We start from the raw sequence: 23,662 nt of genomic DNA, 5'->3' as shown, positions 1-23,662 counted from the left end.
TGCAACTGCTTTTAAAGTTTTATATAATAACACATGTCCCTCCCTCCCCCATGGAATTCCAAGATTTCCATTCAAAGGCAGAAAGAAGAGCTGAAAAGATTGGGACAGTGATCAGCATCTCAATCTCCTTTAAAAAACCAACAGGAAATGATAACTAATGAAAAATTCCAAATATTATTAATACAGGAAAATATGTCCAGCTTTGACAACCAACTCAGTCATGGAATAAACACTTCCATCTTCAGTAGCCGCTAAAACAAACACTCTTTTACAGGCTTTGACAGAGAACAGAATTCATTTCCCCTTTACAGCTGCGCTGCTTCAAAGTCAGTTAAACATCAATGTGACAGCCTTACTTGTGAGAGCTCAGACATTTACTATATTATCTTAGCCGGACATGAGCAGAAAGCAGAGGGAAAGAAGCAGGGGGGAGAGAGGGAAATCAAAATTGTTTTTCTTAAGCACCTTATGAAGTGTTCACCTTAGTTGTTGGCTGAGAGTTATTTTTTCTTGTTAATTTATTCTGTATTTAAAGACCCAGCTAACACAAACTGCATAGGTCTCAAGGCAAAAAGTTCACTAGGATAGAGCTTGTTTGCCCAGATACTGCATGGTTACCACCTTCTCACTCTGCAATACATTCTGCTTCAACCAATGAAACTCAGTTGACTGAGCTATTATTGATGCTTACAAATTAAACTACTTTATTTGCAGCTAGCCATCACCCTACTGATTTTCTTATTAATATCGAGAAGACATACAGCTAAGGTTCTTACCCTAATTTCTGCAAAGAACTTTCCTGTACAATCTCTACCTCAAGACCGTTGTGAAGCTAAATATATCTTAATTTCACACAGAGCAACAAGCACAGTAATAAGTACTTAATAGTAAGCAGGAAGGAATATTGGCCAGATGTCAAGCTGCCCTAACAATGAATGCAGGCCACTAAATTGAGTATCTTGAACAAAAAATAGTCACCAGATAACTGTAGCAGCCATTTGCAAGAAGTGGTCAAGAGTATTTCCTGATATTCTGTAGAAAGCTGGCTGCTCACATGATGATGGCTCTGCTTACTTCCAGATGTTTAATTGCATTAAAGAAAACTAAAAATACAGCAATCCATGCTTTTACTACTGGTTTCCCATGAAAGCAGTTGTTGCTGCCATTGGGGAAAATGACATGATCACAAAGACGTCTTTATGAATTACCTACCCAAACTGCTAATGGAGGATCTGCTTACTGCCAAGTTCTTTCATGGCAAATGATCCTCAAAATCACAGCTCAGAAAAAATTCCCTAAAATACTGAAGAAGTTTTCCATTAGGACTTTGAAAATGTTTATCACTTCTCTATGCATGGAAAAAACAAAAACCAAAAACAAGAAACACCACCAAAAAAAAAAAAGTCTGCATCTCTTCCTTTATTCTTAGTGGTACCTTGTACATAAATGGAGAAAAGAAAATATATTTAGAATACAGCCCAAACCAACAACTTACTATTAAAATATATATATATATAAAACAGTAGCTATAATAAAACGAGATATTGCCCCATGAAACAGCCTGCATAAATTAGGTTTTTAAGTGCTTATTTTATTTTATTTGAACCCAGCTTTGGGCAGGCCAAGTTAAAATTCTAGAGAAAGCCTGATGATTTCTGGACATATCATTTGGCAACACAGGTACATTTGTATTCAGGAAATCTCCAGATCCTGGCTAGTAAGAGTTTGAGCTACCTTTAACCTACTGAAGGTTCACCTGAGGGTTAAGGAAAAGACAAATCAAGACGCACTCCACCTACCAATAATAAAATCACCCTTCTTCACACCTGACAGCAGCCCTGATATAAAGATTTCTCTTGCACAGTCATATTATGTACCTAAGCTTTCTCTCTGGAAGTTGTCTGTGTGAACTCCCATACCCCATACTCCCCCAACTACTGCAGCTGGAGTCAGAAAAGACACTTCATTTTATATTCCCCTCTAGGAAAAAGAAGAGAAGCAATCAAGCATTCCCTATGAAAGCTTTTTTACCTCTGCATCTTGAATCCACCCTCTTTCCAAATAGCTCAAACAAATGACCTTCAGGGTATGCTACAGAAGCTACCCAGTCGGACTCAGGGGATGAGCTGGCCTACAAACTCTGCCAAGGTGGGGAGATGGTGTGTTTAGTTCAAGTGTTTACTTGTTAAAATCTTAGTGTTTAAGTGTTTACTTGTTAAAATCTAAGCGTTAGGAGGGTTGAGGAGGTTTGTTTGGTGCTATGCTGCTATACTCTCCCTTACTCCAGCACTACTATTTTTAGTAACCAGCAAACGGGTAGCTGTAAGACCTCTCCTATCACCAGAAAGCTATCCAGCTTGAAGTGGCAAAGCAGTCTAACTCATGCATGCTAGTAATTCTTCAGATAGAGGCTTGCGAGCCCAGCCCTGCTTGCTCCTGCTGCAACCAGCACTTTGTTATATGCACTTTAATGCAGTAAGCAGAAGGGTTTTTGTGCCTTTGTAAACAAACCTCTGATGGAAATCTTGTAAAATAAAATCTGAATATTTTCTTTATTTATAATCCTTATTGCACCATGTTATTTTCATCTCTGTCAGCTCCTAGAAACCACAGGAAAACTTCCATATCCTAAAAAATTTCCCTCCCACACATGCGTACAAAACTGGTGATTATGTTGTTTTACCCAGTATTTCATCCCAAAATCACAAGCCCTCAGAGCTGGTCAAGACTTACATTTCCATAGCTATTACCAGTTTCAAAAACATGACACAACATAGCGATATGCAAAAATTGAAATTTGATTACAAATTGGTATACATGGAACTGTAGAAGAATCAACATATTTGTGTTCTTAAAGAAAAAAATTCTCAGAAGCAACAGTGGGTCAATTCTGTTAAATATGCAATTTAAAAGATGTACAACCACAGTGATTCAAATCAGAAATCTTGGGTGAAATTTATGCACGTGGTACGTGACACACTGGCAGTGGAAAGTTCTGCAGGACAAGCTACGCTCAGAGCAGTGCTGGAGCTGGGCCCAAGGCTCATTTCAAAACTGATGTCAAAAAGTCTTGTGAGATTTCTCAGCATATGCAGTGCACACTGCATGGCTTGGCTCCATTTAATACTCCTGGAGAGAAAGTGCCATTAAAATGATGCATTATACTAAGTTTTTCATTACATTAATTTATACCCTATGACATCATAAACTGTAGATATTTAAAAATTCAATTTAATTTGTAAGATAGAGAAATATGTAATCTGCTAAAATATGCCTAGGTATGTTATATGGCTTTTAAAGGTGAAAAAATTATAACAGCAATATGCACAGAATATCCAATATAAAATAGAGTGAAAGTAACATGTTGGAGTGAATTCATTATTAACTGAAATCCTGCCTTTACACCACCCCACCCCCCCTTCAAGTTAATTAGTAACTGCCAAATACTCTCTTTATGTATGACACAGCATAAAACATTTCAGTATTTGTATTTCAATACTTTGCAAATTAATTTTAAAGGTTTTGGCAGGATAAACCTTACGTGCATAAACTTGCAAAATATTCAAGCTGCTGTTTTGTCTACTTATAAAAAGCAGAACTTCTCCCTTTGGTTCCACAGTCACATGAATGTCATTTAATAATCTATTATGAAAAAAATTGCCGTGGTTTAACCAGGGCAAAAATAAAGATTCTTCTTACTGGGGCACAAAGCATTTATGTAAATAAAATAAACACAAAAGAGAAACTTCTCCATGCATAAATAACACTGAAGACAAAACAGATACTAAAACCTTAACCCCATCCTGCCCCCTCAGGTAAAGCAGACATTTTCATCTTATCCCTCTATTATATTAATCTCCAATTATACAGACGATGGTAAATAAAAGAATGGAAAAAAAACGCACAACTTTTAACCTCAAGGCAGATCCTAAAAATAAGCCCCATTCATATAATCTCTTAGTCATCAGGTGACAATCCTAACTTAAAACAACAAATTCTCCATTATAAGGTGATAGCTAGCACCTCTAGTAATTTAAAGACATCCCATTTTGCTTGAGGTTAACCAGACAGCAAATCAAATAATCCCACAGAGGATTCAGAGCAGGCTTGACCCATTACTGAAGTGTTAAATTAGAATTTCAAAGAGTAACTCCATAGTCACCCTTCACAGAGATAATTTTTAATTCTTCCTCTGTGAAATGTGAAGTTAAGTCAATACTCAATGTTTTATCTCGTAATATAAGCAGACAAAAATACCGCTAACTCAAAACAATCTAGGTTGATTCTTGTTTAATCAAATAACAAAAGGCCATTTCTCCAACAGTTTAATGAGCGAGTTCTCTCTGGCATTTTCTACAATTTCAGTATTAATTCACAACTCAGATAAAAGCAGGTATTCTGTTTACATTTGATGAAGTTAAATACATGAATATGTTTTTATTTATTTTCCCTACACAATCCACAAACACCAGTGAATCTAAATTCTGCACATGGAGAAAGTAACGAGGGTTGACCCCATTTTACAGCTAAGAAAGTGAGGGACATACAGCTCAAATGACTTGTTTAGTACAGCTCTGGCAAACCCGGCACAGAAGAGTAAGTTCCTGATGCTCTAGCAGAAGGACTAGCTCCATCCCTGTCATTACCCATGTAAGATCATTCCTGCGGGTATAATTATAGGGAAATTCCTATCACATGCTGGGGCAAACACTGACAGTCCCCAAATTCTACAAATGCTTCCTGCCTCAGCTAAATTATCTGTTGATTAAACAAAAGTTGTCCAATATGTTTGATTTTCATAGCTGAACCTCAGCCAGCCTGAATAAATTTTTTCAACTGCCTGCTCCACTTAAGAACAGCAGAAGCTTGGCACAATAAGTGCCATAGAGCCCATCACTGGCATGGCATAAGAGTGGCTAATATTACCCAGTGCAAAGGAAAGGGACAGAACTAAAAACTGACAATAAAATCAGTACAAACTACAACATAGAAACAAACATATACACAGAGGAAAAAAAAAAAACAACAAAAACAACAAAAGCCTACACATTTTGTGCTATTAAAATATTAAATAAAAAATTGTTGTTGCAACGTAAATTATGTTGTATGCAACTCCACAGAAAACTCTGTATTAATTCATTCAACTCCTCATGACATTGCCTGTGTAAGAGAATACCAGTTCCTTTTTATTGACTTCCTTCCCTGCTAGTGATAAGCAAAATGAGTTAAAAGCCAGTAAACCAGTGTTGCCTTTACATTCAACTAACGCCAGCAAGGAATATTTTTAACTAGCAGAAAAAAGGTTGACCCAATATTGGATTTTATGTTTTCATCTTTCTTGTATTGCTAGATAGCTCAACCTTTCAGCAAGAAACCCTCCTATTTCCCTTCTCAGAATCTTGTCTCTCTAAAAATGTCCCTCCTCCCCTGAGGAAATACTAAGGGCAGGCTCACAGTCTTCCTTTCTCAGCTTCTGCAACACAACTTGAGTAAAAATGATTTACACAAGTGTAGCAGAACAGAGTACAGCTCATTATGAAAAAGTTACTGCCGTGCTCATACAACAGTATTTCCACACAATCAGAGCAGTAAGAACAGTCCTCAAATCATGTCAACAGCAAGAATTCATGACATATGGCCCTTTCCACCCTAGCAGAAAATAGCCACTAGTGAGTTTAAATTTTTAAAGGTTTTTTCTACCTTTGCCAGACATGTTAGATACAGTTTGCATTTTTACTTCTCATTTGCTCTGAGAGCTAATATGCCTCAATTTGATCATCTCAGGGTTTTGAGAATTCATCAGTTTTAAATGGTAAAATACTTCACACTCACCTTATCAAAGGATTTCGGAAAAAAGATGGCATATACAGTGGCAACCATGTGAAACTTTAATCTGTATTGTATCTCTGTAGTCAAATGTATCCATTTAATTATGGACAATGATACCTCTGATACAAGGAACAGAGCTGTGCCTATAATGGATTTTTCATTTCAGCCACTGAACAGGAAAAAAAAACATACATACTTTAAACTGTTTCAAGTTGTACAAATACTGAATTCACTGGGAAAAATGCCCTTGTTTCAGATAGCTCATTTCATGTCGAAGTAGGATAATCTACCTTAAAGCATTAAGAGCATCCACTAGGGGATTTATTTGCTAAATATATCTATGCTTTCTTTGCAGTCTGAGAAGACAAACTTATGTATAGGTAGCAGATAAATAAAATATATATATCTTAAAAGTGGGCAAGTGAATAACTACTGTCTTTCACTGTGGGGCACACACAACAGGGCAATCACAGCAGTGTATGGCAATCTGCCCTCCTGTAAGATGGGCATACCCCCATTTCCATATGGTGATGCCCATGTAGGTACAGGAAAGGGCTCCTCAGCCCTTGCAGTCATCCCAGGTGAAGTAGGTGACTTTGGGAGCCACTGTCCAACATAGCTGTAAAACAGTGGCAACCAGCCCTGTCCCCAGCTTGGTGCAATGGGAAGAGGCAGGGCTGCCCTGGACCTGGGAGCAGCAGGGTAAACTGCAGTTCACAGGGAGGAAAAACAGGCATCAGGATGCAGACAAGCTGTCCAACCCATCATGAGTTGTCCCTCTGCCTGGGGCAACTGCCCAGTGAGAGTCCTCACCTTGCACATTCGCAGCTACCCACTCTGAGCGGTACCCAATAGTCAGGCCATTTCCCTATGGTCGTTGCGTGTTTCTGTGGATCTAGCTTCAAAATCCAAAACTTTTTATTTCAGAATTTCCTAAGCGAGCTATTATAGCATTTCTAATTAGTAGGGAATTTCCCCCCCTTCCTCAAGAAAGCTCCTTACGAAATTCAAGCCATTCAACTCATTTATAGCTTCGAGCTAATCGAAAGTACATTTTCAGTATGTAATTCCCCCTCAAAACAAAAACACACAAATACGCCCAACTCATAAGAGTCTCACAACTATGGATCAAACTGTCCTGACCCAAAACATCCCCCCTCCTACATATGCTGCCTGAGGGCTGACTGATGGCAAAGGTGGAGGAGAATGGACTATCCCAAAGCTTTATCAGATTGTATCAGAAGACCACAACACACAAAACACTTCTCCTGGAAGCTGGGGGCGGAAGGAAATAGCTCAGAAATTGAGTGATGAAGCAAATAAGAGGAAGACGAAGTAGGAGGCCACTTAGATAGCTGTTACTGGAATCAAACTCATCAGCAGCAGGCTGCTACTTTTTTTGGTTTTTTCCCCTCTCTTTCGTTTAAGAAGTGCCCACAGTACCTAAAACAGGACCAGAGCATCATACGTACGGTTCCATGCCAACATTCAGAAATAAACACACACTATCGTGTACCAGATGTGCTATACACACAGTATATTTGATTAACCAACAAAAGTAGAAAATCAAAAGAACAAATCCATTTCACTGTTTAGGTTGTGGCACAAAGCCTGTGCTGTACAGTAGTGGTAATGCTGTGTTTGGGGTGTGACAGTGGTAGAATAGCATTTCATATAAAATGGCCCAATTTGAGGTGATTTGAGGGGTTTTTTGCTTCTGTACATTTGCCTTGAGAACATTTTAAGTCTGGAACCACAGTGCTATACAACAGACTTATAGGTATTGTTTCCTCAAATATTTCAGCATTGATTAACAGCTTAGAACTTGGACAATGACAGAAGAGTGAGCTCATGAGGAAGGGAAGACTAAAATCACTCAGGGACAAGGAATATTCTAAACATCAGTAGTCACACCATCCAGCTTCACATATCATCAGTTGCACATAAACCCTATTCCACTGCAGGATACATTCTGGAACTTACATACATACTGTAACTCCAGACAGAAGAAGTTTTGCATGAGTCTGTTCAGCAGGACTGAGCAATAAAAACACAGTTAACCAGGACTTGTGAAGAGAAGCCAAGCAAGAAACCACAACTGAAAACTGAAAGGCCATAAAAATTAACCCAAGTGAAATTTCATATGTGTTGGCCACCTACTTTTAGAGAAATATAGATGTTTTTATCCCATTTTAAAATACTACTGAACTGTGGCACCGCACAGTAATTTCAAGCTTAAACCCTGAAGAAATGTAAGAGACATCTCACTTTTATAGCAGTAAAACAGTTTCCTAGAGATTGAAGGACAAAGGAATTTAATGCAAAAAGGGATCTTCAATTCCACGTTACTTGCTAGGATGATGATTCAAAGTTTAAGTGAGAATATCCAAATATAAGGAAAACATGCTAAAAAAATATGAATGGAAACCTTTTAACTCCCTCTGACACAGCCGGTGTTTCCCCTCAAGGATAAACTGATTTGCAATACCTACTATAAGACTAATTCTTTTCTCAGTTCTAATTTCAGATATCCCTAGATTGCCTATTGTTGACATTTGAAATATAGAGTGTGGTGTATGCAGAATGTTGTAGTTTATTGAACTGGGATTGCTGGAGGAACAAAAGTACTGGTAATGAAAAAAGGGAAGAGCCTAGACCATAAAACCAGAGATGCTGCAACAGGAGAACAGAGCATATCCTTAATTTATCATGGCCAGAGTTGTAAATAGTTTTACCAACACATTTACACACTGTCAGATACTGTGTATGTAGTAGGAGTGTCAGAACCCTTTTTTGCTTGCAGCAAGATGACTAGAGAGGACTTTGTAAAACATTTTGAACAGTTAAAGCTCTTCACAATGATACTATAAAACTCACCAATATTTCTAAATCATTTTAAAACTTTCATTACTTATCCAAGACCTTTCATGTAAATTTTTCAATACCCAAAGTTTGTTTAAAAGAAAACCTGCAGTTTCTTCCCAGCCCAGTTAATATAAAGGTAAATTAATCAGATGGAAACACACTGTGCCACACTTTATACTAATCAGCTACAAATTCACTTACTATTCTCGTCACATAAGTCTTCTGAGCCTAACATCCCAGCATTGTGACATTATAAAAATTCACCCACTTTAATGTACAGAAATATCTATGAACTTCAAATTATTGTACTATAATACTGTCAAATAAACAGACTATGAGAATTCGATTGCCAGAAAGCCAAGGCAAAATTTACTGGCCTTAATCTGAAATACCAGTGTCATTTTCAAGCCCTGTATTTAATTAATACTATTTACTGTCAAGAGCCAGGCTGGGTAAATATTTCACTCTTCCCAATTCAGGGGCTAAAGGCAGGCCCAGAGGAAAATCTGCCCAAGTAAATGCATCTCATCTTCTTTGATGATGCAAGTGCTCAGTTGTCCTGTTCTTGACCTCTCTAGAATTCCCAGGTTCCAATACTGATGGTACAATGTCATCAATCTATATTTAAAATATATATTGATTTTCCATGAACGATAATGACAGCTATTTCTCTGCAAATGTGTATATACTATACCTCTGATCATATAAAAAAAGGTTCCTATCAAGGTAAGAAATGAAAAAATCTTAAGAAAACCCATTACTAAGTCAAAACCAATATTTAAGAAGTGAATAAAATCAAGTTAGCAATCTTATTTCCTAAATATTTTTTCTCTCACTGAAAACAAAATGTTAAAAATCATCTTCCAGAATATAGCTACATACAAAAGGCAAGCTTCAATCAATTGAATGACAGTGTTTTCACCAGCTCTGGTTGCACATGAAGTTTGGTTCCATCAATTTAGTGAAAAAGTTCACTGACAGAGCACTCCATTTAAATCAATTCACAGTAATTAATGAGCTATACATATTTAAGAACGGTTTACTCCACATTTATAACAAAATTGAACATCATGACCTCAAAACTAAAGTACTTTAAAATTGTTTTCATTATTAGCAAATCTAGCTCTGCTAGCTGCAAACATGATGAGATTTCTCTTTATAATACTCTGAATTTTCATCAATATTAAAGTATGTGCAACATATTACCTTTGCGTAAATTTCACCTTTTCTCACAAATATAAACCAAAGATTTCCATAAGCTCCCTTTTCCAATTTTGGACACACACAAAATAATAAATAAATAAATAAATAAATAAAACCCAAAACCACCAACTGTGGGGTGTGATTGTATAAATCTTAATAGATGCTCATTTCTCAATACTTCTGTTCTCATTGTACCTCCCACACAGAACTTCACTCTCAGATTAAGAGTATCATTTTAACACTGATTGCATTAAATTCACTATAATCAAGCATCCACTTTTACAGGCATCTTTATAGGCAATTCATGTTAACTAGCGTTGCTACTGGAGTGACTGAAAACAGAAAAATCTTACCATATTTCATGCAAAACAACTCCCCAGTTTCAAGGTCTAGGAATGGGAACACATTCCCTTTATTTATCACAAACCACTTCAACATAAATTAAATATCTCTCTCAGATGCCTCTGCAAATGAGATGACCTGATTCAGTAAAGATTATCCATACCTGTGATCAGTTCCTGCATTTTATTTCAGGTATTTCAGAAACACAGCTCCTGTGGGAATTAAGGTGCACTGAAGTGACTCTCCAGAGATCTAGATAGGCAGCATCCCAGTTTGGCTTTGCATGCTGATAGAAGTGAGCTCTCTCTTGATATTTAGAACCTACCGTAGGTCTCACACTTGCATCCTTAAGCTAATACTGAAGGCTCTTAAAACTCGCTTCAGTAAGGCACTCTATTTTCAGTACTGCATTTTATTTTCTGACAGCATTCTTTTTACACACAAACGTATGAGGAGGACACAGTCAAAAAAGAGACATCTGTCAGAATTTTCTTTATCTACTACTGCTGTAAACAACAATAAGGAGCACTATAACTCAGAACAAAGAGACACACAAATATTTTCTATCATACTTGACACTAACTACAACACAAACGCCAATGAAATCACTACAAAGTTAGATTGAAACAGACTCTCCAGATCGAGAGTGACAGAAAACTGAGATTTCTCTAATCTACGCTGCTTTTTTTGCTGCAGTGTGTTCCTTACAAAGCAAGTCATTTCATGAAAAAAAGAAAAGGAGAAAGGGAGCGGGGGAATGTTTTCTGATTGAAAACTTCAGACTACGAACTAAAATCAGCATTTTTAACTGTTTGGGGGGTTGTTTTGGGTTTTTTAAGTCTAAACTTCTCACCATCCTAATTGCATGGATTTTTGGTAGCATACAGCAGCTACTTCCCACCACGTCAACTGATAACATTCCAAGGGAGCAGCCACATATTGTCATTTCTATTATTTCTTTTCAGTTCATGTACACATATTCTAAAGATATGCAACCAGTCCAAGAGTCACACTTTTATGTGTTACACCACACTGTTACACCATATAAAAATAGATACAGTATTAGGAGTGGTTTCACTCTCCAAAGAACGCCATACAGTTGTAGAACATGCACAATTTCAGTCACAGTGATAGTACAGTCTCACAAGACACAGTCAAACACAACATCTATTATCCTACAAGCAGCTCCGGTCAAAAGTCAAGGCCTTGATTTCTTAAATGAAACTCCAGACAGAAACATAATTTCACATGGGTGCACTGCTCAAATTATCTGATAACACATCTGATCTTGTGATGGAGGTGAACATCTGAGTATCTCCTCATACTCAACAGGACTGACATCCTGTACTGTACATTCTGAAAGCAATGGAAGAATTTCCAATGACTCAAAGGAACCAATATTTTAAACTATTCCTTGCCTTATGCAACCTACTTTTCCTGAACTAGCACATGAGCACATGGATAACTACGCACTTCAGAGCAAAAGGGTATTTCAAGTGGAGAGCTACCTCTCTACATCACCCTTGTCTTTCATGGGATCCATTTTTTACAGTGGTTTCTTCCTTACTGTCATCACCAAATACTTTATATATAAATATTTATTTCCTATTTGTTCTTATTAAAGGTTTTGAACTTACCAAAATAGCAACTATGTTTTTTAGACAGTAGCTATAAAGGCACTACATTACTTTTTGGCACAGTTACAATGAAATTTATAATTTTGGTGCAGAATGGGGCAAGACCAAGGAAAAGGGCTTTTTTACCCCCACGTAGATACATGTGTTAAATAAGGAGAAAAAAAAAAAAAAGGCAACTATATGCAAATTGCTTTTTATTTGAATACTTACCTTTTTCAATCTACCTAATGCATTTCTTTTTTTTAATGAAAAATTTCCATTGAGAGTTGAAAACAAATATGCTAGTAATGTGTCAACAAGATTTCCTGTTCTCTTTGGAGGATACTGGCAGTCACATTTGTGTCTGTCTGTATTACAGATACCTAGTCATTCTGAGTCCTATTCGCTAGAATAATTAAAAAAATAAATAAAAAATAGCAGATTCCACCTATTTCCTTTTTTTTTTTAAAGCAATTTCCTTCAATGATCTCAAAACCAGCTTATTATGGAGAAGACCTGCACATGCACATTATGATCATTATGCAGCCCAGATAAGCAATGTAAATAAATAATAAGTAATATAGTGTAAGTAATAAGTGTAAATAAGTAATAACATCTACATGGGTGAGCATTTTCAAGTTAATATAATACATAAACAAACTATTAACCAGCATTATAAACTCCACTGAACGCAATGAACTACGACGTGTTTTATCAGAACAGCCAAGGGAAAAAGCAGAAAAAAACAGAAAAGCACTAGAAAGCTTCCTAATCTGTTTTCATTCACTGATGCTAGAAAAATCAGTAAGCTTAAAGAAAAGCACTGTTAGCTTGCAAAAACTGCTCAACATAATTAACAAAAGAGGAAATGATACTTCATGTGGACCTAAATAATTTTTCCCATAAGCGGTTGGCATTTTGTAAACAGTTATCCCCCAAATAACTAAAAACCTTTTCAGCAGGCTCATATCCCACCTCTATATTTAGCATGCAAGCCTCAAAAATACATATTTCTGACCTTAATAAGTCACTCTGTGTGTTAAAAGACAACATTTATTCATGAAACCCTGAAAAGGTTCTCACATAAAACCTCAAAAGCCTATTTGTAAAAACTTTATGCCAAGTGAGTATGATGATATGTTAAACATACCTAAAATAAGACCATGGCATTTATAGTCTACTTTCTTTCACAGCACTACCAAACTATTATTAGTCTGCATTTAAACAATCCGCAGGGGTCCCTTTTTCTAATTCTCAGTGGTATTATCCCTTCTTGTGAGCAGAGTTAAACAGGCACAGCACTGCCTGATGGAGTCATCAGACAGTAATTCTTGAGCAACAAGCAGTTTAAGTCATCAGTGTCATTATACTGATTTCAACCCTCAATTTAAGTAATTTATTAGTGCAGATAGTTGGATGGAAAAGCTTGTATTATTTCATACTCAACCTTTGCCGTAAAACAGACCATAATCAGCACCTTTGAAAAATGTCAATTCCTTAGCTACAGCATTAAATATCAAACAAACGTAAGGTGAAAGAGCATTGCATGTTGATCCCTTCAGCCTTTCTCAGCAGAAAGTCCCATTCCTGGTTTTGGCACTAAAGCAAGGTCCCTGCTTCCATAACCAGTCTGGGCATTATTTTTTAAAATCTCTAAAATGCTGGTATTTAAACTCGTTATATAGTATCATACATTACTTAAAACCAGACTTGTTCTGCTGTACCCACACAACCAGTTTAAGACATCTCTCATAAAATTTCCCAGTGAAGAAGACAAAACTGTAACACAATCCAATTAAATGCAATAGGATACAGACAACTCACCAAGACTCAGCAAGGCAGGCAATGAATTCTAGGGGCTGTGCATGTGGGGGGCCTCACTGCTGAGATACATCTCAAGCATGCTAGGAACAAAATTGAAAGAAATATATTAGTCATTTTTTTAAGGAAGACACAGAAAAATAAAAATATGAGACTTAGCACATGGCATTTTAAGCATAACACAAGGAGGGAAACAAAATCTGCAGAGCATTATCTGCTTTTCCAGACATAACTGCAACCCCCTTCCAGTTGCACAATCACTCCAGGCACAAAACTTCCTCTCTACCTGCTGCCTACTGCAAATTTGCAGTGATATCAACTAAGATGTTTACATTAACTTACACAGTACGCAGCCTGTATTTTCACAAAAGAATCTGTGGGAACTCTCTGTGAAAGCGGCTGGTTCCTTTTTTTGGCTGACTGCTTGGCTGGTTGACTTTATAACACATCAGTTTCAAATCTCTAAAAAGGAGAAACTGGTGCTCTTATAAAATGTCTTTCAACCATTATTAAAAGTTGTACATACAGAAGCATGTTTCTTCTCTGAATCTGCACTTAACAACACTCCTGACCAAAGTGACAAGTATCAGAGGACAAATAAACAGAAAGCTTTTCATTAGTATAGAGCTGAAGAGTCCAGTAGAGCAGAACATATACATTGCACAGGAATACATACTTCTTCAGAAAGAGGAGCATGCCATTACCCACATAAATATTATACCTTCATTTTTGTTTGCAGGTCAAACAATATTTTATGTCAAATGTATCCAAGCAATATACCAAAGAGTTTTCTATCTTTTTATTCTGACAAGCAAAAAGGCAGATCATAAAGAAAACAGAAGATACACTACAAAAGTCATCAACAGGGAAAAAAGTACATTGATTATGCCTCTAAAGAAGTGGAATTTAGAAACAGCTTCATTATTTCTGTCATCCCTGCCATCTCACAGAACCTTCTTCAAACAAACTCTGCTTAAGTTCTTTCAGTCACAGACAGGTTACCAGTATAGTACCAGGCTATACCAGAGGTGCCACTAACAAAGAAATTTTCTTATATAACATAAATACAGAGCAGATATAACTACATTATTTCCTCAGGAATTCCCCAAAAGCACACATGCCCTACAGATCATGAACATGGAATTTCAACAGGGTCCTCCTTGACAGAAAACATCATCTCATATAAGAATAAAATCTAAAGTAAACCACTACTACATCTTCTGATGATTTAGCAAGATATACATCATCAGCCAGACACACCAAAGGGAAGCTGCTGCCTCACCAGCAGATGCAAGCTGAAGTCCCAGACCATACTAGGGAGACCTTTTCCACAGAGAAGCAATAGTGGTAAGGGTGCCTGTGGAGAGAGAAGCATTTCCCCTGCTGCATGCCAGTGAAAATGACTATTCTACTATTTTGTTTCTTGACAACTAGTGTGGCTGCTCACCACTATTTTCCTTCTGCTGATATTTTTTTGGGCCCCAGCTCCTGATCTACACGGCCTCCAATACTGTGGCTCTAAGGGTCTGCACACAAGTAATATGGCTCCTGACCATTATGCTGCAGCCCACAGAGTGCCATGTGGCAATGACTGAATGACAAGTTTTGCTGATTCTCATTTGTTCTATTCGTAAAGTTTAATAATAATACTGTCTGAAAACAAAGACCATATGTTTTCAGAGTAGAAGCACTGCCTTCAAAATAACTACTAATGAGATCTTTCTTTCCAAATAAAATTCTTGAATTATACAGCAGCTAGTGACAAGCTTATGTACCCAAATAGATGTACCACCTGATATATTCCAGATGTATTCCTCCAACTGAACTAGACTGTCAGAGAAAAGTGATGAACATGAAGTGATGGACAATGAAATTACCTATTATTTCTTTGCCTTCTCAAGCCCTTTCGGAAGCTTGAAATGAAGGAAAGCCAACTCTGCAGCAGCAGGCAATTCTGGTACCCATGCAAATTCCCACCCACTTCTGTAAGAATCAGGAGGCTCTTGGGATGCCCCTCAAAACTTAAAAAGAAGCCACTTTTGCATAAACAAAAACATCATTCTACACACTTGCTATTTTCCAGCACCACCATTCAATGTTTCATCACACAAGCACTAAAAGCAATTTTTAAATGTCAAATAATAACTGAAAGCAAATTATATAGCTCAGAGTAACAACCATCCTCTAACTTCAGACCACTTTACATCTTTATTTTCCATTCATGCACAGTCATTTCTTTCTTTTCAAGTGCAAAGGGACATCTGTATTCCAGGTACCAAAGATGTATTTTCTCTTTGTCCCACGAAAACTGTGAGTTTTGAACGAAACACAGTAACAACTTCACAAACTACACTTTAGCTAAAAGGGGGTGACCAGACATACTTGGAAGATATCATCTACAGTGTGCAAGCTTAGTGACCATATTTTTTCATCTATATGAAGTCTCCAGGTTCCCCCACTCTTATACTGAGAAAAGGTGCCACAAATAATCTCACCATTGCACAGCTAACACTAACTTCACACAGAACTGTAGCAAGAAAGTAGTTTGAGGCCTCATTAAAAATTCAGTATCTTTGTATCAAAGCAAGCCATGATTCTTAAGGAAAAAAAAAAGCTAACCAAGCAAAAGTATGTTTGCACTGCAAATGCCAACACAAATTGGCAAGTAATTTAAAAAGGAAAAAAAAAAAAAGCTTTAAGCTTTGCTATTAAAGCTATGTTTTGTAGCCAGTAAGGTATCAACAGGTCAACTTTTAAGATAAATCAGCAAGTATTCTGGACATATTGAAAAAAAAATATATTTGTAGTTGTAAATTTTTATTTTGAAAAAAAAAAAGATTTGAAGAAAAGCTTTTCTCCTTGAGAATATAATTTAAATCTGCTAAAATGAATCATGTATTTATCTATAAATGCTCATCTTCCTCCACTAAGTATCTACTTTAGGAAATTGACAGAACAGGAGGGCAACATTGCTCATGTCTCTGGAGACCAAGGTACAAATCTGTATAATGATAACAAGTGAAATTAGTTGACAATAATCACATTTACTCCTGAGAATAACATAAGGGATTGGTCAGCAGGTCCTGACATTAACTTTTAAACAGTAAAGAATAAAGACACAAGAGCTACGTTATGAACTCAAAGCATGGTGGAAGAAGTACGAAGAAGAGTTATCTCCACTGTAGACTGAATGATAGCTGAACTCTAAACTTGCCCAAGTATTATAACTTATGACCTTGGATTGGGTTGGTTTATTTTTTAAATTTGATTCCATCACACAGGCGTATGATGAATTTGTAAATTCACGAAAATACCTGGAATGAAAGTGTCAGTGTATACCATTAAATTTATTCATAGGCAGACTTTCCTTCATTCTCATAAAAGTTTTCTTTCTAAATGCAATTTAGTACCTCCTACATGATCTGCGAGATACAAATAGATGACATACTGCATTGTTTTTAATTTGAGTGATTTTCTTCAAAATCCATGGGGCAAGGCTCATTAGAGATCAATACTGACAGCAAGAGAAAACTAAATCTGTTCACACACAGATGAATTACACCATAGGCAGAGTAAGAGTGAAATTCCATAATAATTCTGACCTAACAAGTAAAATGTTATTTCACTTTCCATGCCCATTCTTCAATCCCAGAGTTTTCCACTGAGGCAGCCAATAAAGCAGCCAATTGTGATATGCTCACTATAAATCCTACCAAAGAGCAACAATATGTCTTACATAGCTCACTAAAAAAGCATCAAAATAGCAACTCTTAGTCATCACTACATCAGATATATGTTCTCACTATGTCCCAGTATCCCTCCACACAGAAGCTCACATGATCCATACTACCCAAGATTTATGGTTAAGTCAACACATTCAGTCAATATTTTAATTAATTTGTCACCTATACTTTCTGTCCTTTCATTAATACATTACTGGCTTCCATACAATGTGGACTCTATCAGCGAAACACAAGTTACCCTTTCCAAACAGCAGGTAACTTCTTGAAGCTTAAAAACAAACAGAAAAATGCAATTAGGCTTTACAGAGAGCCTTGCATCTTAGCTGCAAAAAGCAAATGCACATTACAAAGAGGCTTCTAAATATCTAATGCGAGCACACAGAGAGTGAGATTTACCATCAGTTATAACTGTTAAAATGACAGCAAAGCAAGAATAATATGTGCCAGTAACTGTATTAATGGGAGATTGTTATGGAAGCCATTTAAGGAAATGCAAGACTTAGAATGGTAGAATGATGCAGCTGCAGAAGAAAAAAATGTGCACATTGTTATGGGTTGTTGCATGGCTTCAGACATGTACATTAATGAACTAATTTCAAACTTCAAAATGCCAAGCACCCCAGTGACCATACAGCTTCCATAGGAATTGTGCCTATTTTATTTCCATAAAGCTCTTCAGTAAAATTTCCATGACTATTTAACTTGAATAACCTGCAATTTCCACAGAGCAAGATTGAAAAATCATAACCAGTAACAAAACGCAGTGCAGTAAATCCACCACATTCAAGACATATTTTTCAAACTATTCATCAACCCAAAGTAATTGTAGAAAATCAGCAGAAGTATTCCAAACACTCAGGAGAGGAAACGCTGTTCTAGGTAATAAGTAAATGCAGGACTGAATATAAGAAAATTCATTTCTTCCACTCAGTTTTTCCATCATGTAAATAGTATTTCTGAATACCCACAACACTGACAAAATAGCTTTAATTTAAAATCTGGGTTTAAAAATTCCCTGTCTGGGGGAAGGAGGAGGGGTCTGTTTGGTTGGGTTATTTTAATTTTGTATCCAAATTGATGAGACTTTACAAGCTGTCATTTTTCATGTCACATTTCCACTTGTTATGTTTTGAAAAGCTAAGACATTGAATCATTAAAAACAGGGAGTGTTTGCATAATGTAAATACTGCTGACAAACTAATAACCATAGAACTGGTAAGATGCCTCAGTAATACATAACCACTGTTGTATATTACGAATTATTCTTACTATTCAAAGTTGCCATTTCACCAGTATGTATGCCTGTGCAAGATGCTATTCCAACATAGAGCAGGAGTCCTGGCAACTGTATTTATTCCCTGAAATCTTAAAATATTATCAAAATATAATCTATAATAAGTATGTGAAATATACATTATCTCAGCTCAATTATCATGATCGGTAAAAGCCAAAGAATACTTCTGTAAGGCTTAAAATTCCCAGGAGAAGAAGAGCTCAGATCCTGTCTGCAAGCACACAATGGAATCACAGCTGACGATGCACATCTTTTTCTGGATGTCTCCATATGCTCAGGAGGGTATTTCCCCCCCCCCCTTCTTCTTCCTCCCTGTTTCTCCCTCTCCGCCTCCCTTGCTCCCTGCATTACATTGAAGAATTTGTCATTATCTGCTGCCAGGAGTACGAGAATGTTTTAACAACTAACAAAAATAAAGTAGTGCAGTGAACTTCACCTCATTTAAAAATAAAAATAAGCGATCCTGCCAGAGTAGCCATCTGTAACTAAGTTAAGCAAGAGTAGAAAATGGGTGGATGAATGGACGCTGTGATACCGCCTTCTACAAACTAAATATCAATGTTACTGTTCTTAGTTTAAAATGTGTCACACAACAGTATATACTGTAGCAACACACCTAACCTCTGACCTCCAAAGCCAAACACGGAAATAAATGAATACTGAGCATTTTAATGCCTGTAAGAATACAGAAGAAACGTGTGGAATTTGTTAAATACTTTATACCTATACTTGCATACAGGCTGTATTGTTTAGACAGGACAAGCAAACACACAGAAAAATGAACGCGGCAAGAACAGTTTTAGCTCAGTGTTCTTTCTCCAGCACAAATTAGCACACGGCAGACAAAGAGACTTATGTTTATACTTGAATTTGGTACCGGTCTTTAGTTCAGCTTTTTCTTTTCAATGAACTGACAGCATCCTCGAGGCTTAGAGCTCATAAGCCCCTGCAATTCTGGTGTCAGGTGCTAGAGAAACTCCAGCTGAGTGAAAAAGCCCAGATTTTGCCAGTGAGACAGTGACATCAGCAACAAAGGCAAGGAGCAGAAGACAGTGGGCATTGGAGCAGCAGCTGGCTTGCTTGCTGACTTTGTTCTTCCTACTGCAAAACCCGGAGTCCCTGCAGATGGGCTAGCTCTTACTGGTTTTTCTGAGGACAGAGGGAAAAGTTGGGAATGTCAGTGCTAAAGGCTGTTTAATGCCTCTTCTGACAGAGCCTTAGAATGAGCAAGTTACATCCTACAGGATCATAAAACATAAACATTTTTAAATAATTAATTTTAATTCAGAGCTTTAGTTTAGTGCAATACACTACACGTGAGTAAATCCCTTGCATTTTCTAATCTTTTCACCAGAAATAACCTTTATTTTCACTCTCTCTCACATAACAGTTCCAGCTTAAAAATGTAAACACAACTGACTTATTCCAACAGGATCATTCTTGATAGCAATAAAGTATTCCTTCCCCAAATGCCTCGAGTTTCAAATTTAGCACTGACAGCAGCAGGACACAAAACAAGGAACATAAGGAGATTTACAAGTTTAGTAAAGAAGTGCCTTCAGACATTGCAGAGATACTGAATAAGCCAGTCATATATGGATCCTCTCCCTAGTAAAGACCAAAAGCTTAAGAAAAGTTGAGAAATCTTCAGGGTTTATGTGCAATAAGAAGACTATGCTGGCTGAAAAAAAAAAAATAAAAAATGACTACAAGCACCTTTGTCAGGCATTCAGTGCATAGCACTCACCAAACCATGATACAAACATCTTAAAAAGTGCATGATTCTTCAAATATTTGCACCATGTTAAAAAGATCAGCTGTTCTTAAAGTTGTTTTCAATCTTCCTGAAGGTTGAGTCCCTAACAAAGTATTTTCTTCAAGACTGTAGATAATGAAGACTGGCTACGAACACCAAGCTTATCACAGCACTTCTCATCAATTTAGGGATTAACCATTTGGGGGAAATTTACATCATTCTTTACTTCATGTGACACAGCAGAGCTGATTTCTATGTTCCAATCCTCAAGTAGCCATATCATGAATGCAAAAGGAAGAGTCACAAATGTCAGTGTCCATACATGCCTGCATATATGTCTGTACATGCAGATATGCACAAGCCTGGTATATCCTATGTGTGCCACCACCGCTGACATAAATAAGGATATGTCCTAAAAAACACAAAGGAGGTACAGTGCCTACACTGAATGGGATGAAACAACCAGTTTCCATTCACAGCAGCCTTAAGCCACATGTAAGCAAACAAGAGCCCTACTTTGGGGAGTGAGAGTTTCGGTGTCACATTAACAACAGTGTGCAACACTGTCATTTCTCCAAGAGCATTTGACAAGCAGAGCAGCAGCTCTTTCCCTTTGGTCACCCCCAGAGGATTCCTGCGAGAGAGGAGCCCACCAGGTGGCCCAACGCTGCTCTCTGGTTGTAAAGAGCCAGGAAATTAACTGGCTGGAGTTGGTTTTATAGTTCAGTACATAAAACCCAAAGGGATAAAAAACAAATGACTGCGTTCAGCCACAATGGCAGCAAACTACGAACACTACCAACAAAAAATAATACTTTAAGTAAAAAGACTGGCAGTCTTAAACTACTTACTTATTTACAGCAGCAATAGAGCTCTGCTCTGTCATAGCCAGACACTATATGCTCAGCTCAAACTATACTTAAATGCCATAAAAATATTATTGGTTCAGTTCTAAAGCCTATTCACCTGCTTCCTACTACGCCGAAAGAAAAGAGGTGGAGGAAAAGATGAAGATAAATACAAAAATAATTTATTATTACAGCATGAGCAGGCTGTTCTCCTTTTACAAGGAGACTCTTTCCTGGTTAAATTACAAATGTATTTAGCCAGTGGGCCCCCACATATGCACACTTCAAACTAACACAAACTCAGGCTAATACAAACTTAAGATTCAGATATCGTTATTACCCAGCAACTACCAGAAATTTCCTTGCCCTTTCTATTTCTATTTTTATTATTATTTTATTATTCCTTTTTCTTTTCTTTCCTCTCCGTCCTCCCTCTTTCCCAACCCTTTTTTGCCAGGTTCTCGGGCAGGCTTCCTGCAGCCCAACTACGCGGCCTGAATGCCCCTCTCTGGAAGGAGAGGCATGTGATTCCCGGCCTGGGAAGAAACGCTCAGGCCCGAGCGGAGGCGAAGGAGCAAGGGAGAGCGAGGGGCAGCGAGGGAAGAGGGGACGAGGCGGCTCCGGTTACACCTCGCCCCGGGGCCACCGACGAGCGCAGCGGCGGCGGCAACGCGCACACACCGCCCCCCGCGGAGGCGGGAGGGGCTCAGCACCCGCCCTTCGAGGAGGCGGCGGACACAGACCCACCCCTCCCCCGCTCCCGCGGAGCTGCCCCATTGCGGCCGCCGCCGCCTCTGCGCGCAGCCCCGCGGCAGGAGAGCGGGAGCGAGCGGAGCGGCACCCGCCCAAGGACCCCGCGCCCAACCGGCTGCGATCCCCCCTTCGCCGCCTCCTCCTCCTCCCGGCGCTGCTCCCCGCCCCGCGCACACACACGCAGACACACGGCACTGCGGCGGCCGGGCCCCCACCCCTCCCCGGGCCGTGGGGAGGCGGCAGCCGGGCGCCCCGGGCTGCGCTCGCACGCAGCTGTGCCGCCGCGGCCTGCCCCCTCCCCACGACACAGCACTGCGCGGCCCGAGCCGGCGCTGCGCGCACACGCAGGCGCAGCCCCCGCGCAGAAAGTTAGAGAAGTTGCCCGCTTTGCCCCCTCCTCCCCACGCGGCTCCTGCGGGCGCACCGGCAAGGAAGGGGACGGGGCATCGGGCACCGCGGCCCCTGCCTGACGAGGGTAAAGGGACAGCCGCTTCGGCCCCGCGGAGGGAAAACTGAGCGGCCCGCACACTTGTGCACCGAGTCGTTGTCAGCCAGGGGAGAGGAGGGGATGAACACCGCCCTGCTCCGCAAGTAACCCCTTCTGTCACCGGGGGAGACCCTCCCTCAAGTTTCCCTGTTGGTGTATGCTCGGGAATGAGGAGGAAATGTCCTGAACAATCCCTAGAAAATTGCCCTCCGCGCACCCCAGCTGCCCCATCCTTCCCCAGCGCAGGCAGGGCAGCCCCTGCCCTCGGACCAGCCGCAGTACCCCGCGCCTCCCCGGCTCCTCGCACTTTCGCCCCGCCGCCCTCAGCCAGGGACGCGGAGAGGCGGCACCCGACCTCCGCCTGGCCTGAGAGCAGGAAAACGGCCCCTCGGCCCGGCAGGGTGGGGTGCCCTACCGCACCAACCCCAATCCCCCGCTCCATCGAAACGGAGGACGTCCCGGGGAAGTAAACCCCCGCACACCCCCACCCCCCCCTTTCTCTAAGCCCGGGGGTGCGAGCACGATGCCCCGGCAAGGGGCGGCCCCGCGGTCACTTGCCCCCGGCTCCCCCCTCCGAGGGGCCGCAGCCCCCGTCCTGCTCCCCCCCGGGGAAGCCTCCTCGCCGCGGCCGCGGTGCCGCCCGCCAACGCCGCCCTTCCGCGCACCGGCGCGGCCCCGGGAGTCCCCCCGGCATTACACAAGGCGGCCGGGGAGGCGCGGGGGGCTCAGGCACACCCCCCGCCGCGCCGAGGCCGAGGGGGCGTGCGGGAGCCGTTACCGGGGTCAGTGCCGTCTCCCGCCGCTGCTGCCGCGGCTGCCGCCGGCGCTGACCTTCGCTTTGTAAGATGAAGCTGAAGCTGGGGCTGCGGCCGCCATGTTCCCGTTTTAATAACTGCCTGCTTGTTTATTTCAATGGAGACCCTCCCACCACTCGCCCTCCTCCTCCTCCCCTTCTACCCAGAGGAGGGCTGGACGGGGAGGAGGCGGGGGGAGGCACAAGTCACTCCCCCCTGCCCCTGGGCACGGCGGCAGTGGCCGGGCCCCGGGCTGGGGTAGACCGGGCCGGACCGGGCGGGCTGCGGCTGGCGGACCGGAGCTACGCCGT

General features: G+C 40.0%; 1 protein-coding gene across 1 annotated transcript in view; it reads right to left on the bottom strand.

Moving 5' to 3' along the window:
* NCOA2 (nuclear receptor coactivator 2) overlaps positions 1-23,450 on the bottom strand; it is a 192,107-nt gene extending 168,657 nt beyond the window's left edge. The window contains exons 1-2 of the mRNA XM_034065672.1: positions 23,336-23,450; positions 13,680-13,759 (exon numbers count right to left, since the gene is read on the bottom strand). The gene's annotated coding sequence lies outside the window, so the exon portion shown is untranslated. The remainder of the gene's footprint in view (positions 1-13,679; positions 13,760-23,335) is intronic.
* Positions 23,451-23,662: the final 212 nt, after the last annotated feature.

The sequence above is a fragment of the Melopsittacus undulatus genome, chromosome 1 (assembly GCF_012275295.1).
Source record: "Melopsittacus undulatus isolate bMelUnd1 chromosome 1, bMelUnd1.mat.Z, whole genome shotgun sequence".
In the NCBI taxonomy this organism is placed as follows: domain Eukaryota; kingdom Metazoa; phylum Chordata; class Aves; order Psittaciformes; family Psittaculidae; genus Melopsittacus; species Melopsittacus undulatus.
This window is presented reverse-complemented; position numbering and strand designations above follow the sequence as displayed.